This window comes from Balaenoptera physalus (assembly GCF_965194825.1).
Source record: "Balaenoptera physalus genome assembly, chromosome: 15".
In the NCBI taxonomy this organism is placed as follows: Eukaryota; Metazoa; Chordata; class Mammalia; order Artiodactyla; family Balaenopteridae; genus Balaenoptera; species Balaenoptera physalus.
In genome coordinates, this window is record NC_138894.1 from 47,549,943 (window position 1) to 47,571,129 (window position 21,187).

The 21,187-nt window shown below is 38.2% G+C and overlaps 1 pseudogene across 1 annotated transcript in view; it reads right to left on the reverse strand.

The window, feature by feature from the left end:
• Positions 1 to 17,880, reverse strand: part of LOC309643530 (ubiquitin thioesterase OTUB1 pseudogene) — a 30,411-nt pseudogene extending 12,531 nt beyond the window's left edge. Inside the window, exon 1 of the transcript in view lies at positions 1 to 17,880. This exon is cut by the window's left edge and continues 12,531 nt beyond it. The product of the transcript in view is annotated as a ubiquitin thioesterase OTUB1 pseudogene (transcript).
• Positions 17,881 to 21,187: the final 3,307 nt, after the last annotated feature.

The window sequence follows — 21,187 nt, forward strand, 5'->3', positions numbered from 1 at the left end:
ATCTAATCAGTTGATAGATACTGTAGTTATCCCTCACCAGTGTCACTTACATTCCTTCTCTTTCTATTCCCGCCATCAACCCCTGTTTCAGATATCTCTGCCTCCCCCTAAAGCTGTCCACTGAATATCATGGCTATTTGGAGCCTGACCAATGATATGCAGATGATTCTCTTCTCCACTCTCTTACCTCACTATGCATATGTAGACCATGAAAAAAATCAGTTCTGCATTCCTAATGAGGGTTTTGTTGTGTTGAATAATAAAATTTTATTTAGCTTATGTTAGGTTTTACAGAAAAATGATGCTTTTTAAAGTCAGGTTGTTCTGTGCTGACCTATTTACTCAGAAAGAGCAAAGTTAATCAGGAGTAGCTTGGGGTGGGCAAAGATTGGAGTTCAAACTCGTGGGGGAAACCCAGAAGAAAAGGATGCCCTCAGAAGACAAGAGAATGCAGGAGACATTTCAGCAGTGGTAGACTTCAAATAAGACAAGGAAGAGAATCTTGATGGAGTTCATTGAAACATTGCTTCTAAGCAACAAAATAGTGTTGATGTCATATTTAACATTTGAACAGTATAGAAAAAAATAAACAAGAAGGAAAAAATCATGAAAAGATTAGACACAATATGTGTTGAAAAGCAGGAAAACCCATGCAAAATTATAATAACAGAAGCTTTATTGCATCAAAAACATTGTATACCCTTTACCCTATGTGTTTATATGTAGTGTTTATATTTGTACATTAATTTTTATTCATTTCTATGTTGCTTTATGGATAACTAATTGTATTTCTGAATGCAAAAGACTAGGCCATAATACACACACACACACACACACACACACACACACATATACATACACACACTTTGCTTCTTCTTCCATAGATTTTCTTGTGCTAGCTTAAGGAGACTTTGCTAGATTATTGGATATACTAAAGAGGCACCACTAACCCAGTGACTCAAAACAGAAATAAAGGTGAAGCACTAAGGAATATTAAGCAGCCTCCTTAAATCTCACCCTATTACATTTTTTTATTGTGGTAGAATGTATATTCCAAAATTTGCCATTTTAACCATTTTTGAGGTGTACAATATACTGACATTAATTACATTCACAATGTTGTGCAATCATTTACTACTATCTATTTCCAGTTTTTTTCCTCAATCCAAGCAGAACCTCTGTAACCATTAAGCAACCACTCAGCATTCCTCCCACCGCCCAATCCCTGGTAACATCTAATCTATGTTCTATCTCTATGAATTTACCTATTTTAGATATTTAATACAACTGAAATCATACAGTATTTGTCTTTTTGTCTCCAGCTTATTTCACTTAGCATGTTTTCAAGGTTCATACATGTTGCAGCATGTATTCGAACTTATTCTTTTTTATGATTAAATGTATTCCGTTGTGAGTATACAGTTGTCAGTCCATATCTGTGGGTTCCATATCCTCAGATTTAACCAACCACGGATCGAAAATACTAAAAAAACAAATTCCAGAAAGTTCCAAAAAGCAAAAATTAAATTTGTTGCATGCCAGCAACTATTTACATAGCATTCACATTGTATTAGGTATTATAAGTAATCTAGAGATGATTTAAGGAATACAGGAGGTCGTGCATAGGTTATGTGCAAATAGTACACCATTTTTAATAAGGGACTTGAGCATCAGTGGATTTTGGTATCCATAGAGGGTCCTGGAACCTATCCCCCCAAGGATACCGAGGGATGGCTATATCTTACATTTTGTTAATCCATTAACCCATGGATGGATACTTTGGGTTATTATAAATAATGCTTCCATAAACACTGGCACATAAGTATTTGTCTCAGTCCCTGTTTTGAATTCTTTTGGGTACATACTTAGGAGTGGAATTGCCAGGTCATATGGTTATTTCATGTTGAGATTTTTGAGGAACCACCAAATTGTTTTTCACAAGCAGCTGCACCATTTTACGTTTCCCTCAGCGGTGTATGAAGGTTCCAATTTCTCTACATTTTTGCCAGCACTTGTGATTTTCTGTTTTTTAAATTAGAGCCATTTTAGTAGGTATGAAGTGGTATCTCACTGTGATTTACATTTGCATTTCTCTAGTGATTAATGATGCGGAGCATCTTTTCACATGATTGGCCATTTGTATATCATCTTCAGAGAAGTGTCTATTCAAGTTCTTTGCCAATTTTTGAATTGGCTGTTTGTCTTTTTGTTGTTGAACTGTAGTGGGTATTTGTCTATTTTAGATCTTATACCCTTATCAAATGTAAGATTTACAAATATTTTCTCCCATTCTGTAAGGTGACTTTTTACTTTCTTGATAATGTCCTTTGCTGCACAGTTTTTAATTTTGATGAAGTCTGATTTGTTTATTTTTCCTTTTGTTTCTCATAGTTTTAGTGTGATTGTTAAGAATTCATTGCCAAATCAGAAGTCATGAAGATTTACCCCTATGTTTTCCACTATGACTTTTATGCTTTTAGCTCTAGTATTTAGATTACTGATCCATTTTGAGTTAATTTTTGTATATGATGTGAAATAGGGGCCCAATTTCATTCTTTTGAATGTGGAAATTCAGTTGTACCAACACTATTGTTGAAGACTGTTCTTTTCCCTTTTGAGTAGATTTGGCATCCTTGTCAAAAGTTAAAGCAGCCTTAGATGTATGCGTTTATTTCTGGACTTTTAGTTCTATTCCATTGGTGTTTATGTCTACCCCTAAGCCACTATCAAACTGCTTTGGTCACTGTAGCTTTATAGTAAGTTTTGAAATTGAAAATTTGAGTCCTTTGACTTTGTTCTTTTCAAGATTATTTTGGCTATTTGGAGCCCTTTGCACTTCCATATGAATTTGAGGGATCAGCTTTTCCATTTCTGCAAAAAAGGCTGTTGTAATTTTGAGAGGGATCACATTGAATCTGTAGGTTGCTTTGAGTAGTATTGCCATCTTAACAGTATTGCCTTTCTACTCATGAACATAGGATGTCTTTCCTTTTCTTTCAGCAATGTTTAGTAGTTTTCAGTTTACAAGTCTTTCATCTCTTTGGTTAAATGTTTTCCTAAATATTTTATTCTTCAGAAGTTACTGTAAATGGGATTGCTTCTTACTTTCCTTTTGGGATTATTCATTGCAGGTGTACAGAAGCACAGCTAATTTTTGTGTGTTGATCTTGTACTCTGCAACTTTGCTAAATTCATTTATTAGATCTAGTAACTGTCTTGTACGTTCTTTGGAATTTTCTACATATAGAATCATGCCATTTGTGAATAGAGGTGTTACTTCTTTCTTTCTAATTTGGTTGACTTTTATTTCTTTTTCTTGTCCAATTGCCCAGTACAGTGTTGAATAGCAATAGTGAAAGTGGGCATCCTTGTCTTCTTCCCGATCTTAGGGAGAAAACCTTCAGTCTTTCACTGCTGAGTGTGATGTTAGCTGTGGGTATTCATAAATGCCCTTTATCATGATGAGGAAGTTTCCTTCTATTTTTAGTTTTCTGAGCGATTTATCATGAAAGAGTATTATATTTTGTCATATGCCTTTTTGGGTTGATTGAGATGATCATGTGTTTTTTTTCTCCCCATTCATCAATGTGGTGTATTTCATTGATTGATTTTTCTCATGTGTAACCACCCTGCATTTCTGAAATAAATCCCACTTGGTCATGATACATAGTTATTTTGAAATGCTGTTGGATTTGTTTGATAATATCATTGAGGGTTTTCACATATATATTCATAAACAATATTGATTTGTAGTTTTCTTTGCTTTTGATGTCTTTTATCTAGCTTTAGTATTGAGGTTATGCTGGCCTTATAGAGTGAGTTAGGAAGTGTTCCATCCCTTTCTATTTTTTTCATGAGTTTGAGAAGAATTGTTGTTAATTCTTTAAATGTTTGGTAGAACTCAGCAGTGAAGCCAACTGGTCCTGGACTTTTCTTCATTGGGAGGGTTTTGTTTACTGTCTTGATCTCTTTACTTGTTATAGGTCTGTTGAGATTTTCTATTCCTGAGTTTAGATAATTTGTGTTTCCAGGAATTTGTCCATTTTATCTAAGCTATATAATTTGTTGGAGTAAATTGTTCATAGTATTCTCTTACAATCCTTTATATTTCTATAAAATCATTTATAATATCCCCTTTCATTTCTGATTTTAGTTATTTGTGTGCTCTTTCTTTTTTCTATTGTTAGTCTAGCTAAAGATCTGTCAATTTTGTTAACCTTTTCAAAGAACCAACTTTCAATTTCATTGATTCTATCTATTGTTTTCCTATTCTCTGTTATTTATACCACTCTGATTTTTATTACTCCCTTACTTCTGCTAGCTTTGGTTTTACTTTGCTCTTATTTTTCTACTTTCTTAAGGTACAGAGTTAGTTTATTGATTTGAGATCTATTTTTTAAATGTAAATGTTTATAGTTATATATTTCCCTTTGAATACTGCCTTCACTGCATCCTATGAGTTTTGTTTGTTTTTGGTTTTGATTTTTTACCACCAGCATCCCCTTTAATAAAATGTGGAAGATTTTATGACAGGGACAATGGGAAGAGTAAAATATGACCATTCTAAAACCACAGAAAACCTTCTGTACATGTCTAGCACCTGGCAGAGGGGAGGGCAGTCAGTGCAGTAGCAGGCCGGAGCCAACCCTTTTTATAGATGATATCATAGTGTCCGGGTCAGTAGAGAAGTTAGACCTTAGGTTCTAAGCCCTTGAGGAAGATGTGTGTGTCAGTAGTGCCATAATCACTGTGGGACATGTACTCCACCTGGATGAAGACGCTGAGGGCCTGAGTCAGTGAGATGATGTGAATGTGGTCACTCTCCTTGCACATGGCTTCCACTTCCTGATGGCAGAACTCCTTGACAGTTTTCCCACTTTCCATGAAGTGCTTGAAGAACTTGCTCTTAAGCTGCAGGTAGCTGAGGTGAGCAGCCCCAGATAGACCACCAGGTAATCAGAGGTACTCTGGTTTTTGAAGGAGGCCAACAGGTCTGCTACTGAGGTCCGCTTCTCTACCTGCTCAGTCAAGTTCATGGATATGTTGTGGAAAGCCTCAACAGTGGACCTAGCCCTGGGACACCAGGTCCTCTTTGCTCGTAACAGGCATATCCTTGAACCACTGCAATTCCTTCCTGTCATCCAGCAGTGCCTCCAAGTGGGAGAATCTGAAAGCTCAATAGAAGCAGTTCCCATCAGGCCTGATCTTGCCAATATACGACTACTTTTCGTGGAGGTCCTTGATCTCATGCTGCTAGACACTGTCATCCTCAGCATACTCTTTGCACAGAACTGAGAGCTCCAGATGCTCAGAGACCAGAGGGTTCTGCACAGCATTCTCTTGCTGAATTCAGTCCTGCTGAGCCATGATGGCTTCAGCACAGACAAGACAGTTAACACCTTTGGACTTGCTGCCCAGATGTTTCTTCTTCTGCTCCATAAGTTTTTTTTTTTTTTTTTAATTAATTCATCTCTAATTATTTTCTAATTGCCTTTGTGATTTTTTATTTGACCCAATGGTTACTTAAGAGTGTGCTTTCCTTATATTGAAGAATTTTCCAGTTTTCCTACAAAACTATAACTTCGGTGTGATCAGACAATATATTTTGTATGATTTAAATGTTTTAAAATTTATTGAGGATTGTTTTGTGGCCGACTAATGTGTCTCAGGGTATGTCTCTTTGAGTTTATCCTATGTGGGATTTGTTGAGCTTCATGGCTTCATAGATTCATGTTTTTCATCAAATTTGGGAACTTTTCAGCCAGTATTTCTTCAAATATTTTTTTCTGCCCCTTTCTCTCTCTCATCTCCTGCAATCTGGAAATCAGATTCACCCCCTTTCCCTAAGGTTTGATGATTTTTTTGTTTCCTGAATGCTGTAGTAGTTCATTTGTTTGATGACTTCCCCAGACTGTTTTTGCAAAGGCTGTATTCCTTGTTGTGTGTGGCCACTGTGGTCTTTATACCTTAGCTTATGTTCAGCTAGAAGTTTGACATGGATTTCCTTGAATGCTAGTGCTGAACAAACAACACCTCTCCAAGTATTTTCAGGTTGACTCTATGCCAGGGCACTCCTTCAGCACTCAGTCAGGCTTGCACTGAGTGTAGGGATTGGTCTGATGTAAAAGCTTAGTGTATTCTCAAGTCATCTCTGAGCATTCATCATACTCTGGACATGCACATGATTTTCTGTATTTCGCTGCATATATGCCTGCTTTTACATGTTCTAATTTACTAAAGAAACTCTCCCCAGCTTTTGTTCTCAGGCCTTAGGTGGTCTTTTGTATGTTTTGACTATAATCCTTTGCCCCAGGCAACTGAGGTTTGTTAGTTTGGCTTGCCGTGTTTTTGAGCAATACCAACTGTTTTTATGGCCTGATTTTCTAGTTAGGTGAAACAGAGGTGAGCACCTTGTACTAGTCCTTCAGGTCACACTTGGTGGATAATTTCTACTCTGCTCCCTGCTGAACCAGGGACCAGGGTCCTATGGTGGGAATCTGAACTGCTGCTGCTTTGATACCACCACCATTCTGAGGAGGGGATGGGGCGTGAGTGAGTAAAAATGCCACAAAGCTTTCCTACTGTCTCAAAGTTGCCTTTTTTTTTGTTCGACATCCACTTAGTTGCTATAAACCTTTGACTGTTTTCCAGAGCTCTGATAAAGTTGACTCTAACAATTTCTTCTTGTTTTTCAATGTTTTTTTGTGGGGAAATGAGAGCTTGGAGCTGTCTACTCTGCCATTTTGCCAATGTCACTCCCACTCTAAAATTAACCACTTCATTCTTTTGGAAAGGTTTAAGAGACTCCTACAATTTCAGAACTGGAGGAAGCTTTTGTGATCATGTAGTCTGGTAGTTTGTAACCCTTCTCCCCAGAGCACCAGGGGTTCCATGGCATTCCCCCAGGGACACTCAGAATGTTTGAGGCTCTTTACTATCACTCTCCTCCATTTTCACCTGTCATTCAGAGTTTGTCACTATTATTATTATTTTTTTAATGGTAAGTTTTCATTTGAATCAAGAATTTTTAGCTTAAAAAATTTTAGAAATCATTGATTCATATCAAGTGCTTAGTTCAGAGCTAGGCAAAGAAGGTTCAGGTTCCTTATTCAAAGTCATCAAGTTTCCCGGCTACTCAGCCAGGTGGCTGGACTAAGACATGTAGGCTTGCTTGGCAAGATAGTAACTTGGTGGCTTTGTTCCACAGTTAACTAGGGTAAAAGCACTGTGCTATGTAGGGGAAGGCAGGAGAAGGAGATTATTGTGGCAATTCTCAATCCTTTTCTAACATCCTGAACAATCCAGTTTTTGCTCCAAATGTGCATCCTCTCTCAGCACAGGTAGGTCTACAGTTGACCAGATTTGAATCTTCTTGGAGGGTAGCTTGTCAACTATCTATTGTTACTGTAGAATGCCTGCCTCACTTCTTTCACCGTCATCCCAGGGGTTAGCAAAGTATTTTTTTTTTACCACATATATTTCTCTCCCCTAGAGGAGATATAGAAAATAAAATTTTCTCCATCTTGTTACATTTTCTGTTCCACTTATCTATGGCCACTAGCTCTGAATACGTAAGAATATTACATGGTGGTAGTGAAACTCTTTTCTGTTTTTCACTGTTTTTGAGCAATAGAAGGGAGCTTAAGTGATTACTGAGCAAGACATTGGTACCCAGGAAGAACATGGGACACCACACATGATATCAAGGTAGACCTAAAGAGAGGCTCTCTAAGGTTGGAGAATTTTCTGCTGAGAGAAAACAGCAGTCTTTGTTGGATGAATTTCACCTCAGTTCTTAGCAAGTGAGTTGATCTGCTTTACTTAACCTCTCACAGTCTCTCAGAGCCCTAAGATTCCATCTTTTGTAGTACAGGTAATTAAGTAATTTCTGATTCTGCATATGTTCTGAATGATGAATTTTATTTTCTTTTGTACAATTATATATATTTATATATGTAAATATATAATATTTATGCATATATATATACACATATTTTTATTAGTTGATTGTATAAAAGTATGAAAACATGGTAATATCACTCAGAAGTTTGTAGGAGCAGCAGTTTTCAATCCGTGTAATATTATATCTAAATAGGAACAATCGCCTTGGAGGTTTTCTTGCTGACTGGTATATTGACATGATTATGATACCTCCAGCTGGCTTTTTCACACTGACAATTACACGCATGCCCCATGATACTTGATGCTCACAGAGCATAAAGAGGAAGGAAAACAGTGATCTTAGGTCCATGAGGGAAGGCTATAACCACGGACAAAGTAAGCAAACGGAAACCCAGCTAATTGAAAGGGAGGGTAGTTAAAATTTAGCAATGTTGAGTTGGGAATAGCATCAGTGTCAAAGGGAACTTGAATTTAGCTGGGTGATTGAAAAATCACATGGCAAATTATTTCTTCCTCTGAACTTATAGTACCAAAATAAGGCAAAGATTTTTCGCCCTGTGTCTTAGAAGGGGGTGTTTGGAACAAGTGGATAAAAGCTGTTATTTTCTAACATCAGAAGTAGATTTAATCATTTTGCATGTTTTAACTGTGACATTATAGGTATGTAGCTTTACGGTAACATGAACATTGGTGGCTTCTGTTTGAAGGTTCTAAGTATTTGACCTCTTTACCACCATGTAACTCCCTCCCCCACCCACAGTAATAATACTTCTGATTTTTAAGGTAGGGAATAATGGGTGTGTATTACATTAATAATAAAAAATGAACAGTGACATATTAAGGCAAAAAATACTAAAAATCCTCCTTTGCATGCTTCGCAGAGCTAATTTGGAGTATGGTGGAAAGATATTGAACTGGGAATTCAGAAAACTTGGATTCAAGTGTGCACTCTGCCACTTACCATGTGATTTTGTAAAGTTACTTTTCTTCTCTTAGCCTTTTTTCTCCCAACCCTAACACCCCCAATTTGCACTAAAGAGACAGGATCTACTCCCTGGTTTATTTTAAAATAATGTGTAGGGACCATTTGGAAAAAAATGATATGCAAATGATATGGATGGTGATGGTCTCAGCTAGAAACTAATGTTTTCAAAAATTATTATTCTGATATAGTATTTTACATTTTTTTAAAGGTGAAACTAGACCAATAACAAACAATGTTTTTACAAAAAAGCAAACATTTAATTACTGTTTTCACCTGAATTGGCAGTGAGGAATATTGGAAAAAGAGCTAAGTAGAAGCCAGAATCAACTAACTGCTGTCAACTAACAGAGCTTGTGTATGTTGCTTCAGACCCCTGAGTCTTTACTTTTTTATTATTCAAATGCAAATGCTCTATTTCCTAAGTTCCTTTAAAATGTTGGGACTTGGTTTTATCCTCCTTTATCCTATTGCCATTACCCCCATCCCTCCTTTGCGCACGTACCTCTCTACCACTTCTTCTTTCTCCTGGCTAACTTTAACAAGGTCTTCATAACTCAGCTCAGATGTCATCTCTTTCAAGAATTCTTTAATTTCTCTTGGCAACAAGAGGCTGGCTTAACTAAGTCTCCTCAGTGTTATCTTAACACCTATACCTACCTATATCATTGGACTCTACTATTTGGTTATAAGTGTTTATATATCTTTTACCCCAACTACAATCTAAGACTCTTGAAGATAGGGTAATGTGTTGCTCATTTGGGGACTGGCATTTAGTAGATTTTTTAATGAATGTTTCTTTAATGAGTGAATAAATGAATGAATGTATAATGTATGAGAAGCTCTTTGAAAAGAATAAAAGACAATGTGGAAATGGTATTTTTCAAATATAACTACAGAAGGAAGGAGCATTTGTCTAGCGAAACAGTACTGTATTTGGAAATCAGTTTTTGGGCCATCTCTACTAATTTGGTGAGTAACTCCAGGAAAATCACTTAAGCTCTCAGCATTCAACTTCCCATCCAAAATAGGGCAATCTGCATTTCCCATTGCCTGATATTAGGAATGTCACAAAGGCCAAAATTAGAGCAATTACGTGATATCTGCTGATTTTTTAAAAATGAAGGTATGCTGTGTATTCTTGGGGGATACATTAACACCTGTTCATAATCAAATTGCTTTATACTCAAGATATTCCTGAAGTTTTCTCTAAACGATTTAAAATTAAATAACATTTTAAATGGACTGAAGGAGATGTGTATTTAAAGCATATTTTTGGCCTATACCAGTTTTATAGAGTGCGAAATCCTCTTGAAGGGGAACAATTATTTTTAATTTAGATTTGTAATTTGTATTTGTTTTGTAATTTAGAATTTTCTTGTGATATCAACCTCTTAAAGCAGCACCCTCCTGTATTCCTCTGACTGTGTCTCCTCTTATGTTTAATAAGCCATAATTGACTGGCAGTGGAGAAGAAATATCCACCACTGAACTGCCTTTATTGTCTTTGGAAAGCTGAACTTATGTTCACGAACACAGCCTGTGTCCTGCAAACAATAATTTTCAGAATTGTGAACAGATATTTGTGTCTTTGAGAAATATGTAAATAAGCATTAAGGTGATGGTTCCAGGAACTTTGGGAAATCTTAAACTAAGACAAAAGGTACATCGCTCAATAATTCCCCAGAGAATTGGAGACTTTCTTTCTTTCTTTTTCTTTTTAACTGACCCCAGATGAGTAATTAATCCAGAGTTAGTTTCTCATGTAATTATGATGTTACTTACCCTTACTTTGTCAGGACACTTCTTGTCCTCACCTGGGCAAGAATGTAATTTAGGCTTTGCTTACTCTCCGATTAAGAATACAAACTAGTGTTTAGATTTTCCTTGTTATGAAATTAATGTGGAGCTGGGTTCCTTCTTAAGTGTCCCACTATGCTTCTGTATGAAATTCTGTCTCACGGGAGTGTGACACCTATGTCTTAATTGCTTCTTTTCTTTTTGAGTCAACTTGATTGAAGTATACTGTGTGTACAGTAAACTGTACCCATGTAATATCCTTGTAGTCACCACCACAATCAAGGTGCAGGGCATTTCGACCACCTCCAAAATATCCCTCCTGCATCTTTGCAGTCATTTCTCATTCCATTCCAGCCCTAGGCAACCATGGATCTGCCTTCCATCACCGTAGATTAGTTTGCATGACTTTTTTCTTGAGCCCACCTTCTTGAGGTTGAGTTCTTTCATGAGGAGATAAACTATATGGTTGGGAGGAAGGAGAAGGCAGAGCTGAGGCATCTATTCAAGTAAATCGCTTCAGATCTGATAAGCACTAAATTTTGTGGAAGCAAGGTTTATCTGAAGTCATAGGCTGGTAGTTACCTTTAGAACATGGTTAACCAAGAACAACAAAATTGGAATGAAATTTACATTTGGGCCATTTAATTCAGAAACATCTAGGAGGAAGTTCAAGGTTTCCAGCCACTTTGATGAAGTAAGTTTTCCATTCCTCATATGAACTTGGTCCCATGCTTTTAGCCATCACTAAGCTAAATGGGCTATAATATTTATTTTTTACATGTTCACCATTCAGAAATGAGGTGGTGGTTGTCCTTTGTGTAAACTTACAGGATATAAACACTTATTTTTAGGAGTGCAGAACTTTGTTGTATTTAAATTTTGAAGGTGGTCAAGGTACAGGGCCAAGATTTCTCATCTCCATTTGACCTTTGCATGATAGTTCTGACCACTGGACGTTTAACTTTTTATGGCCAAGAGTCAAGTGCTGTTGGTGAAATGTTTGCAAAAGGATTGGCATGAAACTGCCTCACTAGTATTTTATGCTTGTGCCACAGTCCAGAAACAAACATTACATTTCTTTCTCTAAATATATTTGTGTCCTGGATAGCCAACTGACAGCTATTGTCTCCCCCCCCCTCCCCCAGTTAAATAGCAATTGTTCTGGATGAAGGAATGACACTGTTTAAAATACTTTCACGCTAAGAGTCTCCTGGTAGGAAGGAAAATAGATTTCCAGTCTTAAGAATAAAATGGCCCTATTCAATGTCAGTCTTATGACTCTCCTCCCCCACATTAAAATTTCGTTAAATTGGGTCCTAATCTGTTTCAAAGCAAAGTTGAGAAGTTCCTATATCAGGACTGTCCTAGATACAGGTATCTTTCCAGCTTATAGAAGTACCTTTTTCTTGCTAATATTTAGTGGAAGAAGTGATATTTAACCTTTGGATGCCAGGGTTTCCTTTATTCTTTTCAAGGAGGTTTAATTAACCCATCTCTTTTTTCATTTACCCTATTGTTTGGAAATTTCTGGGAACATAATTTACTTAAAGCAGTAAGTCAGATTTTTTTCCTCTCTCCTCTTTTTTATTCTTCCATAGGCGAGAACTGTAGTATATGCAGATTATTGAGAGAGGAAAAATAATATCTGAAAAGGTGGCTTTCTTAAAAGACACCAGTAGCATTAGTGTCATGTCTGAAGCACCCATTTGTGTCAACTGTAGAGACCTTTCAATGGAAAATTGTGCAGTGCTACCTTTTAAAGTATGAAATGCTAATTTGGGATTTACAGTTTTTGAACTGGAGGGCTGCATTTTGCATGGGATTTTGTTTAATTTCCCAGTGAAAAAAGGCATTTGAAACACAACTGCCTACAGCCAACTGTCAACAAAAATCAACTGTAATAGCACAGAGCCTGTCACTGATGTATGTGGTGATGTGGTAATCTTCTCAATTTAGCTGGATATTTCTCCTTCGTACAAAATAGCTGAAAGTCTTGCTAGGCATTTATGAATATCGGGAGGTATTATTAGGCTGATAATGGGGCCAGATTAAGGAAGTGTACACTGGTTCCAAGTGTCCGTTAAAGAGACACAAAATGGGATGGTGCTTGGCCCTCAGTGTAAGGGAATCTTTGCGTTTCAGGTTTGCTTAAGATTTGGGCGATAGCAAGCTGAGTTCCATCTGCCGTGAAAGTGGCTTTCTGGGGAAAAAAATAAAGTTGTTATGCTATTTTTCCCCCAGAAATCTGTTATTGTTTATCAAGAGGGTGAAATTAAAAATCTCTAAAAATGGAAGTGAGGAGGGCAAACTAGGGAAATCTCCTGGGGTGAGACTGGCCAGTGTCCTTCTCCCTTAGGCATTGAGAGCCAGTGGTTGAGGGCTGGCATCTTTTCCCTCTCAGTCATGACTCTCTTGGAGCTGGGAGAAGAGAATTCTTCTGGAATGTCTGTATTTTAGTAGTGGGACCCCCTTGGATTCTACATAACAACTGGCAAATGCAAGGCAAAAAATAAAGCTGCGTATAACCTATTCTTTGGCAAGGCACAAAGTTGGCACTTATTAATAGTTGTCATCAAAACATGGCATTAGTGACGCTTCTCATATCAAAAGGGAATTTAGAATCAAATAGCACTTTATGTTATCAGTTACTATTTTTCTAATTTAGTATTTAAAATGAGCCATATTCAGATCTGGCCACACCATTTACTAGCTCCATGGTAGCCCATCTCTCTGTGATTAAGTTTCTTCATCTCAAAATTGGATTAATAATCATGCCTACCTTATAGGGATTTTGTGAGAGTTAAGTTACCTAGTAGATATAAAGAGCTTATAAAACTGCTTGACATATAATAAGCATCATATGATTTGTTATTATTATCACCATCATCAATACAAACAACATATTCACTGTTATCAAGTACTCATGCTAAAAGGATGGAAAGTGGAATATACTAGCACATATACTACATAACCTATTGTGAAAGGTATATTCATTTTTCTTAATCATTATGTTTTTTTAAAAATTATTTATTTATTATTATTATTTTTTGGTTGTGTTGGGTCTTCGTTTCTGTGCGAGGGCTTCCTCTAGTTGTGGCAAGCGGGGGCCACTCTTCATCGCGGTGCGCGGGCCTCTCACTATCGTGGCCTCTCTTGTTGCGGAGCACAGGCTCCAGACACTCAGGCTCAGTAGTTGTGGCTCACGGGCCCAGTTGCTCCGCGGCATGTGGGATCTTCCCAGACCAGGGCTCGAACCCGTGTCCCCTGCATTAGCAGGCAGATTCTCAACCACTGCGCCACCAGGGAAGCCCAATCATTATGTTTTTATATATTGGTGGAAGACAGGAGTGAACCACGTTATCTGAGCTACATGTAATATGTTCTAAGATACTTATAAATAGCACCACGGCTAATAGGAACTTGACAGTGCCATGCCCTGTTTTGTGCACTGCCTGCCCACTGCCCCTTTCTCTGAAGCTCTGCCCTTCTGCAGCTCCTGCTTCCCATATGACCCTGATCTATTCTCTTCCCTGCTTGTCTTGGCCAATGATGATAGACCAAGGATGGACCTCTGACGGAGGGGTGTGGCTCCAGAGAGGCATGTCAGTAACATGGTACACCTCTAAAAAAAAGCTAGATTGAGCCAATCCAATTCCTTTCTCTGCAGTTCTGTGATGGTGCACCGAGGTACCATTGTTGATTATCAGCAGGTGCCCAAATTCAAAAACTATGAGATGGAAGGGAGAGTAGGGTTAGATGTGGCCTTGGCAGTTATGTACAAATTAAAGCTATGAGAAAACAGTGGAGCAAAGAGAAAAGCAACCACACCATGAGAGAGAATCTCTGAGGCTGCATGTTTTTCTCTGTTTCCTGAGCTCTCACAGCTGGCTCTGCAGTTTTTCCAGATTCCATGAGACCTCTTTATTTCCCTACAACAAAATTCCCTTCCTCTCAACTTCCCACTAGTGTGAGAGGGTTTCTGTTCATTGCAACCAGTTAGGGCACAGGGGGTCTAAGGTTTCTTGTGTGAGTAGGAAGTAAAGTTTTCTGCTAACAAGTAAAAAAATACTGCATGTAGTAGAATTAAAATAAAACTGAAAGTGGTCAGTGAGGGTAATTTTTATTTTCCATATTCGAAGTCTTAGGAGTGAAGGGGTGCTAGAAATAAGGGGATGGACAATTATCTCTAGGTTCTAATGGACTGACAAGATCTCTGCACACACGGTGATTACTTCTTAACGGAGTAGACAGATAATCAACAAGAAAATATAAATTAAGATGGTAACATGGTAATCATAGACTGAGAGGAGTTTTATGAAGGAAATAAGGAGTAAATTAGGAGATCCATTGGAGGCTTAGTGAAGTGTATTCTTTAGCATTAAGTTATTTTGTTGGGTAACTGCCAGTGATCTCTGAGTAAAAAATTCCCATATGACCTTGATTCATTCTCTTCCTCTGCTTTGGCCAATGGTGAAGGACCAGGGATGGGTCTCTGATGGAAAAGTGTGGCCCAAGACAGGCATAGGTATAGATACAGATATATACTGGATCAATGTATACTCCACTCCTAACAAGACATAAAGCTTTTCTTTTATATCAAAGATGATACCAAAACCCATCAATGTACTACTGAGTTTTTCTTCTCTATTTGGAACGGATTTGGATGGTGGATAATGGAACAATCATTTAATGAGCCTACCTTCTACTAGGCAATGTGCAGTATCTTTTTCACAACTTTCTGATTTAATGGACAAAGCCACCTACTCTCACCTTGTAATCATTGACATTCGTGTGCAGTGACTACCTGGGATTCAGGCTTCTGTCTGTATCTGTTCTGGACCAAAGGGCGCTTTAATATGCTGCTTGTTTCTTCTAGCCTCAAGTTCTGGCCTGAATACAGACTTTAATGAGCAACCCATATATAAATAATTAGTATAAAAGAAGAATTAGCTATCATTACTCAGTTGCTTTTTTTCTTTTTAGAAATGATTTGCTTTTCAATTTTAAGTTTTCCAACTATTTGGATGGAGATTCAGGTTGGAGAGAAGTGTTTCTTTGTTTTCATTATCACTTCCTGCTAAAACTTACGTAGTTAATTTCCAGAGTTAGACATCCCCTTGAGTACTCATGATATGAAGTAGAGAGACTGCTGCTCTGTGGCTTTAAGATCATTGAATACCCAGAATAAACCACCTACAGGGTACCAGACCCATAGTTGTAAAAGCAAAGAGGGATCTAGAGCATTGGAAAGGGAATACACCAAGCACAAGTTTGCAGTTACGAAGCAACAGAGTTTACCGAGCGTGGAAAATTCTCTCACTAAATGGATGAACAGTCCTCTGAGTGCTTCCCAGGATGCCAGACAAGTGGTCTCAGCAAGAACTTTCTCTTCTTCAGGATTTTTATTTTAAAGAAAAGAAGGTTAGACAGATACAGGCACACTGACAAGTAAAGCCTTTGGATGGAGAAGTGAGGCCAGGAGCACCATGCGCTGGTTCTCCAGAGGATGAGTATTGACTGCTTGCAGTGTTTCTCCAGGGTGTTGACCTTGGCATCCACATGGGTCTTTGGTTATGATATTCTTAGTGCTTCTTTACTGTGCACTTTTTATTCAAAGGTACTTAGGTATGATGATAAGAAAATGCAATCACCGCCTCCCCCATTGTCCATCAGAAATGACATGTCATGAATAATTATTTCAGGCAAAGTGGTGATACTTCTTCCTCACAGTCTCATTTTATCCCAGTGAGAAGATTTGCATCTACTTCTCTCCGTAGACTTAGGCTTGGGCAAAGTATGACACCAGTACGCATTTTTCTTCTCATGAGGTCAGTATTCTCTGATGTTTGTCATACATTTATTCAACAAATACTGATCCAGAGCCTACTTTGTGCCAGAAACCACTGGAGATGCAGCAGTAAACAAGACAGACAAGGTCTTTGCTCACATGAGATTCTAGTGAGGAAGCCAGATCATCAAGTAAATATAAATAAACAATGTAATTATAGATTGTGACGATTTCCAGGAAAGAAAGAAAGAGTAGAACTAGGGTTTCTTAAAAGTTTATCCAGTTGGTGCTAAGGCCTTTCCTCTCCTCATACCAAACCTCTAACATGCTTTCTTAATCTTTGAAGTATGCACAATTAACATTTATTTTTCAGTTTTACATACACAGTTTGAAGTAATTGCAAATTCAAGCTCTCTGTCCTTTCCAAACAAATTTTAATCCCTAAGTCTCTCGTATATAGACATTTTAGGACTGCCAATAAGCCCAGTATTAAGCAATTTCCTTGGGAGAAAAGACACAAGACACAAATTCTACATTATCAAAGTTTGGAACCCAAAAGGATAAGTAACTGAGTGGCAGTTATTTGCATACATGTCTGTCTTCCCTATTAGACCTCCTTGGAGGTAGACACTGATCTGTTTCTTTTTTTTTTTTGTCACCTGTGATACTTAGCATCATGATATGCGCATAGTAGGAACTCAGTGTATTGCTCATTGAATTCAACTGAATTAACAAAAACACAGGCACTTGCCAAAGGTATTAGTGAATACATGTTTGAAGAAAATTAACTAACAATTAAGTTAAAAAGTCAGTATTCACATGGATTTTGGCTAAGCAGATACATTTCCTTACTGGTGAACATAAGGATTTTCAGACCAATGAATCTGGTATCCTACAGTCCCTTGCCAGCAAGGCATGGCAGGGATGGAGGAAAAGGAATGTGGGCTGAATGCAGACTTTGGCAAATGGTTGGCACTTGAATCTCTCCTGCCATAGTCATAAGCTCTTGGTCTGCCTGGCAGGAGCTATGAGAGATAAACTGAGAGGTCCTAGGATGAGAACTCCCTATGAAGGTGCTGAGGCTATTTTCATTTTGGCCTGAAGTTTGTGAGAAGGCTACACTGCCTGCCCCTACCGAATGATTTCAGGGTGCTTCTCCTCTGAGCCCTCCCTTCAGGGACCTGGTTCAGATGATCCCTTTGTTGAGACCTTACGATGTGTAAGTCCTCTACATAGAGCTGGGGATACAAAGATGGACAGTCACGATCCTTGCTCTTAGGTAACCACGATTCTAAATAATCGGAGAGGAAGGACTTAACATTTAACCAGTAAAGGAGCACCAGCAGTGATATTCTCCCTGCCTTGAGAGTTCACCTTTGCGCGCGCGCGCACACACGCGCGCGCGCGCGCACACACACACACACACACGCACACACACACACACACACGCACACACACACACACACACACACACGTAAGTACTTTCCCACATGGAATATATCAGTGCAATTGCTTCAGACCACACATTTTGGTAGTGGAACTTGGGGATGGTTCCAGGCTATGGCAGGGAGCAGGTTACAGGGCTAGGACCAGAAGAGACAACTGATATGGAAGAGGGATGTGGTTTTACTAGCTGGCCTGAGTTTTATGGAACTAAATCCTTCTATGATACAAATTCCTATGAAATGAACAGTGGGAATACACAATTCATTCAGTCATTCATTTGTTATTCATTCAAGAAATGATTGTTGAGTATCTACTATGTGCTAGGGAATAGCGATGCCACAGATGGAGAAAAAAGAAAGATGTAATCTACAGGGGAAATAGACGTTAATCAAATAGTTTGACAAATGTAAAATTGCAACTGTGACAAGGGCTAAGCTACTTAGTGCTGTGAGAGATTATAATAGGGGCATTTAATCTGTCAGGGAAGGCTTTCTTTAATTTACCTGATTTTGCTCATACCATGCTTTTTGGGGTGGGAGAGTGGGTTTGCCTTCCACTTTGTGTTTCCCAAGGTCAATTTTCGCATCAATCTGTGAATGCACGCACATGATTTAAATAAACTGGGTCTATCTTTTCATCTCTTTACTTTCATTTTATTTATTTATTTATTCATACATACACACACCGTTAGAACTATTTTTAATGTAACCATGTTTACTCATCATCTTTGGGAGACTGTGGGAATTGCGTTGAAAATGCAGTTTCTTCAATCACTCACCAGACATGGGAGGATGTTTCCAATGAACTGGAAAACAGAGCTGAGTGATGTATCACAAAACTTAGCTTTTATGTTGAATGGTCCTCTTTTGAATTGGGGTATATTAAGATGGAATGCACTGGAGGCAGCATGGTATGTGGAAAGAGTAAGAATTTGGAGTCAAGAGGCTCCACCACTCGTCCATAGGGAGCCCTGCGTAATTTATGCATCTTCCCTGAGTCTCAGTGACACCATCTGCAAGATGGGCATTATAATAACCTCCTCAGTTTTTTGGTGACGATTAAGACAGAATATCTGAAGGCTCTAGGATAGTACCTTGCATTGGTATGGGCTCAAAAAATAGTTTCCTTCCCTACATTCAGATTCTTGGGCCCCATTATCATAGGTCTACTTGGAGACAGCCTGCTGATTTCAAGGAGGGTTTCCTCTACCATGGAAAGGGGGATAGAGGAGAAAATTCAAGAGGGATTCCCATCTTGACCTAGGGAAGATGAGATGCCCATACTCCAGTTTATAGCAAGATTCCATAGAAGAGGGGATAGAAGATGAATGTACATTAAAGTGATTTAAAACATGAGCAGACTCTGTGTTACGCACAGATGAGTTAATTGTTTTGCCTTAAATATATTTCCTGAAGAACAGAAGCCTGATCACAGCACACATCGTTATGTATTTTAGACAAACAGCACTTTGACTCAAATTATAGTATGTACATAAAATATTAAAATAAGACATTTATAACAAATCTTTCTAACTTAGTGCTCAGCTCTAAAATAGATTTATATATGGATAAGCAATAGGTGCGATAAATGTATTACAGATACCACAATTTAAATTGCAAATCAATGGGGCATCATGGGAAAAAGGAATGCAGACTTTAAGTACTAAGGGAAAAGATCCAGCTATGCAATAGTTTAGGCCTTCTGCCTGATTTCATTTTGCAATGTCTGTATCTGGACTCCACATTTGATACATCCCAATATCTGCTCCCTAATATAGTTTTTTTTACACTCCCAACTTAAATGATCTAATTAAAGCTTTCATTTATTGTTCTTTTTGTTGATTGTTGAACTGTTGCCAATATACAGTTCCCCAGAGTCTTCAGGTTATTTTAGTTAGCTGGGAGATTTTGGAAGACTGTTATTGTTTCTCAGTTAACAAAATAGGCAAATGAGACGGGGAACAATATCCTTGCATGTGCTGGAGTGCTGCCTACTTCTCCAGATCACCTTGCACTCTTTTCCTCCCCTATGGTTTCTTGGACAGTGTGTGGTGAATGTGTCGACAACTTGTCTACAAGAATGATCCCTGCCTGAGAATATTAAACTTGTTTCATTTATTTTGAAGAACTTTGGGGCTATCAAGTTGGCTGACTACAGAGCTGAATGTTTGTAGACTAGCTGGCCTGCTAGAATTCGAAGGATTCCCCCATATCAGAGGCCTTTGGAAGAGCCCTAAGGGATGAAGCTGTACTTTGAGACTGTCATGGTATCCAATTCATTTTGGGGAAGTAGACCTTTGCCCCCAGCGTCAAGTCACTAGTTATAGATGAACAGCTGTGACTTATCCAACAACTAACTATTTTCAAGGCTGGAGGCCTGTGAATGGAGGGGAGGAGGGCCAATCACAAAGGGTTAGTGACAGATTTCTGAGTACTGATAATTAAAGAGATCTCTCTTAGTCAAAATTGTACATGCAGCTACAGAATTGAAACATCTCTCCTCCACAAGGGGTAAAGTTGTTTTACTTGGAAACCATTCTTCTTTGCCTGATCTATATGCTGAAAACTTCTTTTCCCACTGAATATCTGCAATATTAGTTTTCCTTTACAGAGAAAGTCTGTCTGGCCATATTTCATTTTCTTGTAATGTATTGTATTCAGTTTTTAATGCTTGGGTTCTTGGTGTAGTTAACTCACCTACCTCCTTCCCACTCTGCTTACCATGATTGTTTCCAATACTTCCAATACTTTTTTGGAAGTTGTTACATTAAAAATAATAAAGGTATTTGTTTTTCTCTTTCTGACTTACTTCACTCTGTATACTACCAAATGTAAAATAGATAGCTAGTGGGAAGCAGCCGCATAGCACAGGGAGATCAGCTCGGTGCTTTGTGACCACCTAGAGGGGTGGGATAGGGAGGGTGGGAGGGAGACGCAAGAGGGAGGAGACATGGGGATATATGTATATGTATAGCTGATTCACTTTGTTATAAAGCAGAAACTAACACACCATTGTAAAGCAATCATACTCCAATAAGGATGTTAAAAAAATATAATAAAGGAAGAAATAAATGCCTTCATATTCAAGATTTCAGGTGGTAAGATTCAACTGGACTTTATGTCAGCCAACCATGCCAGAAGAAAAAGGTATGGCTATATTCCTGCCGGAAAGTTGTATCCATAAGAATATATCTGTCAGTGCTTACCTCCATGTAGGTCAGTACAATTAGGATAGCTCTTAGAGAGGAAGATATTAAATATAGGTATACA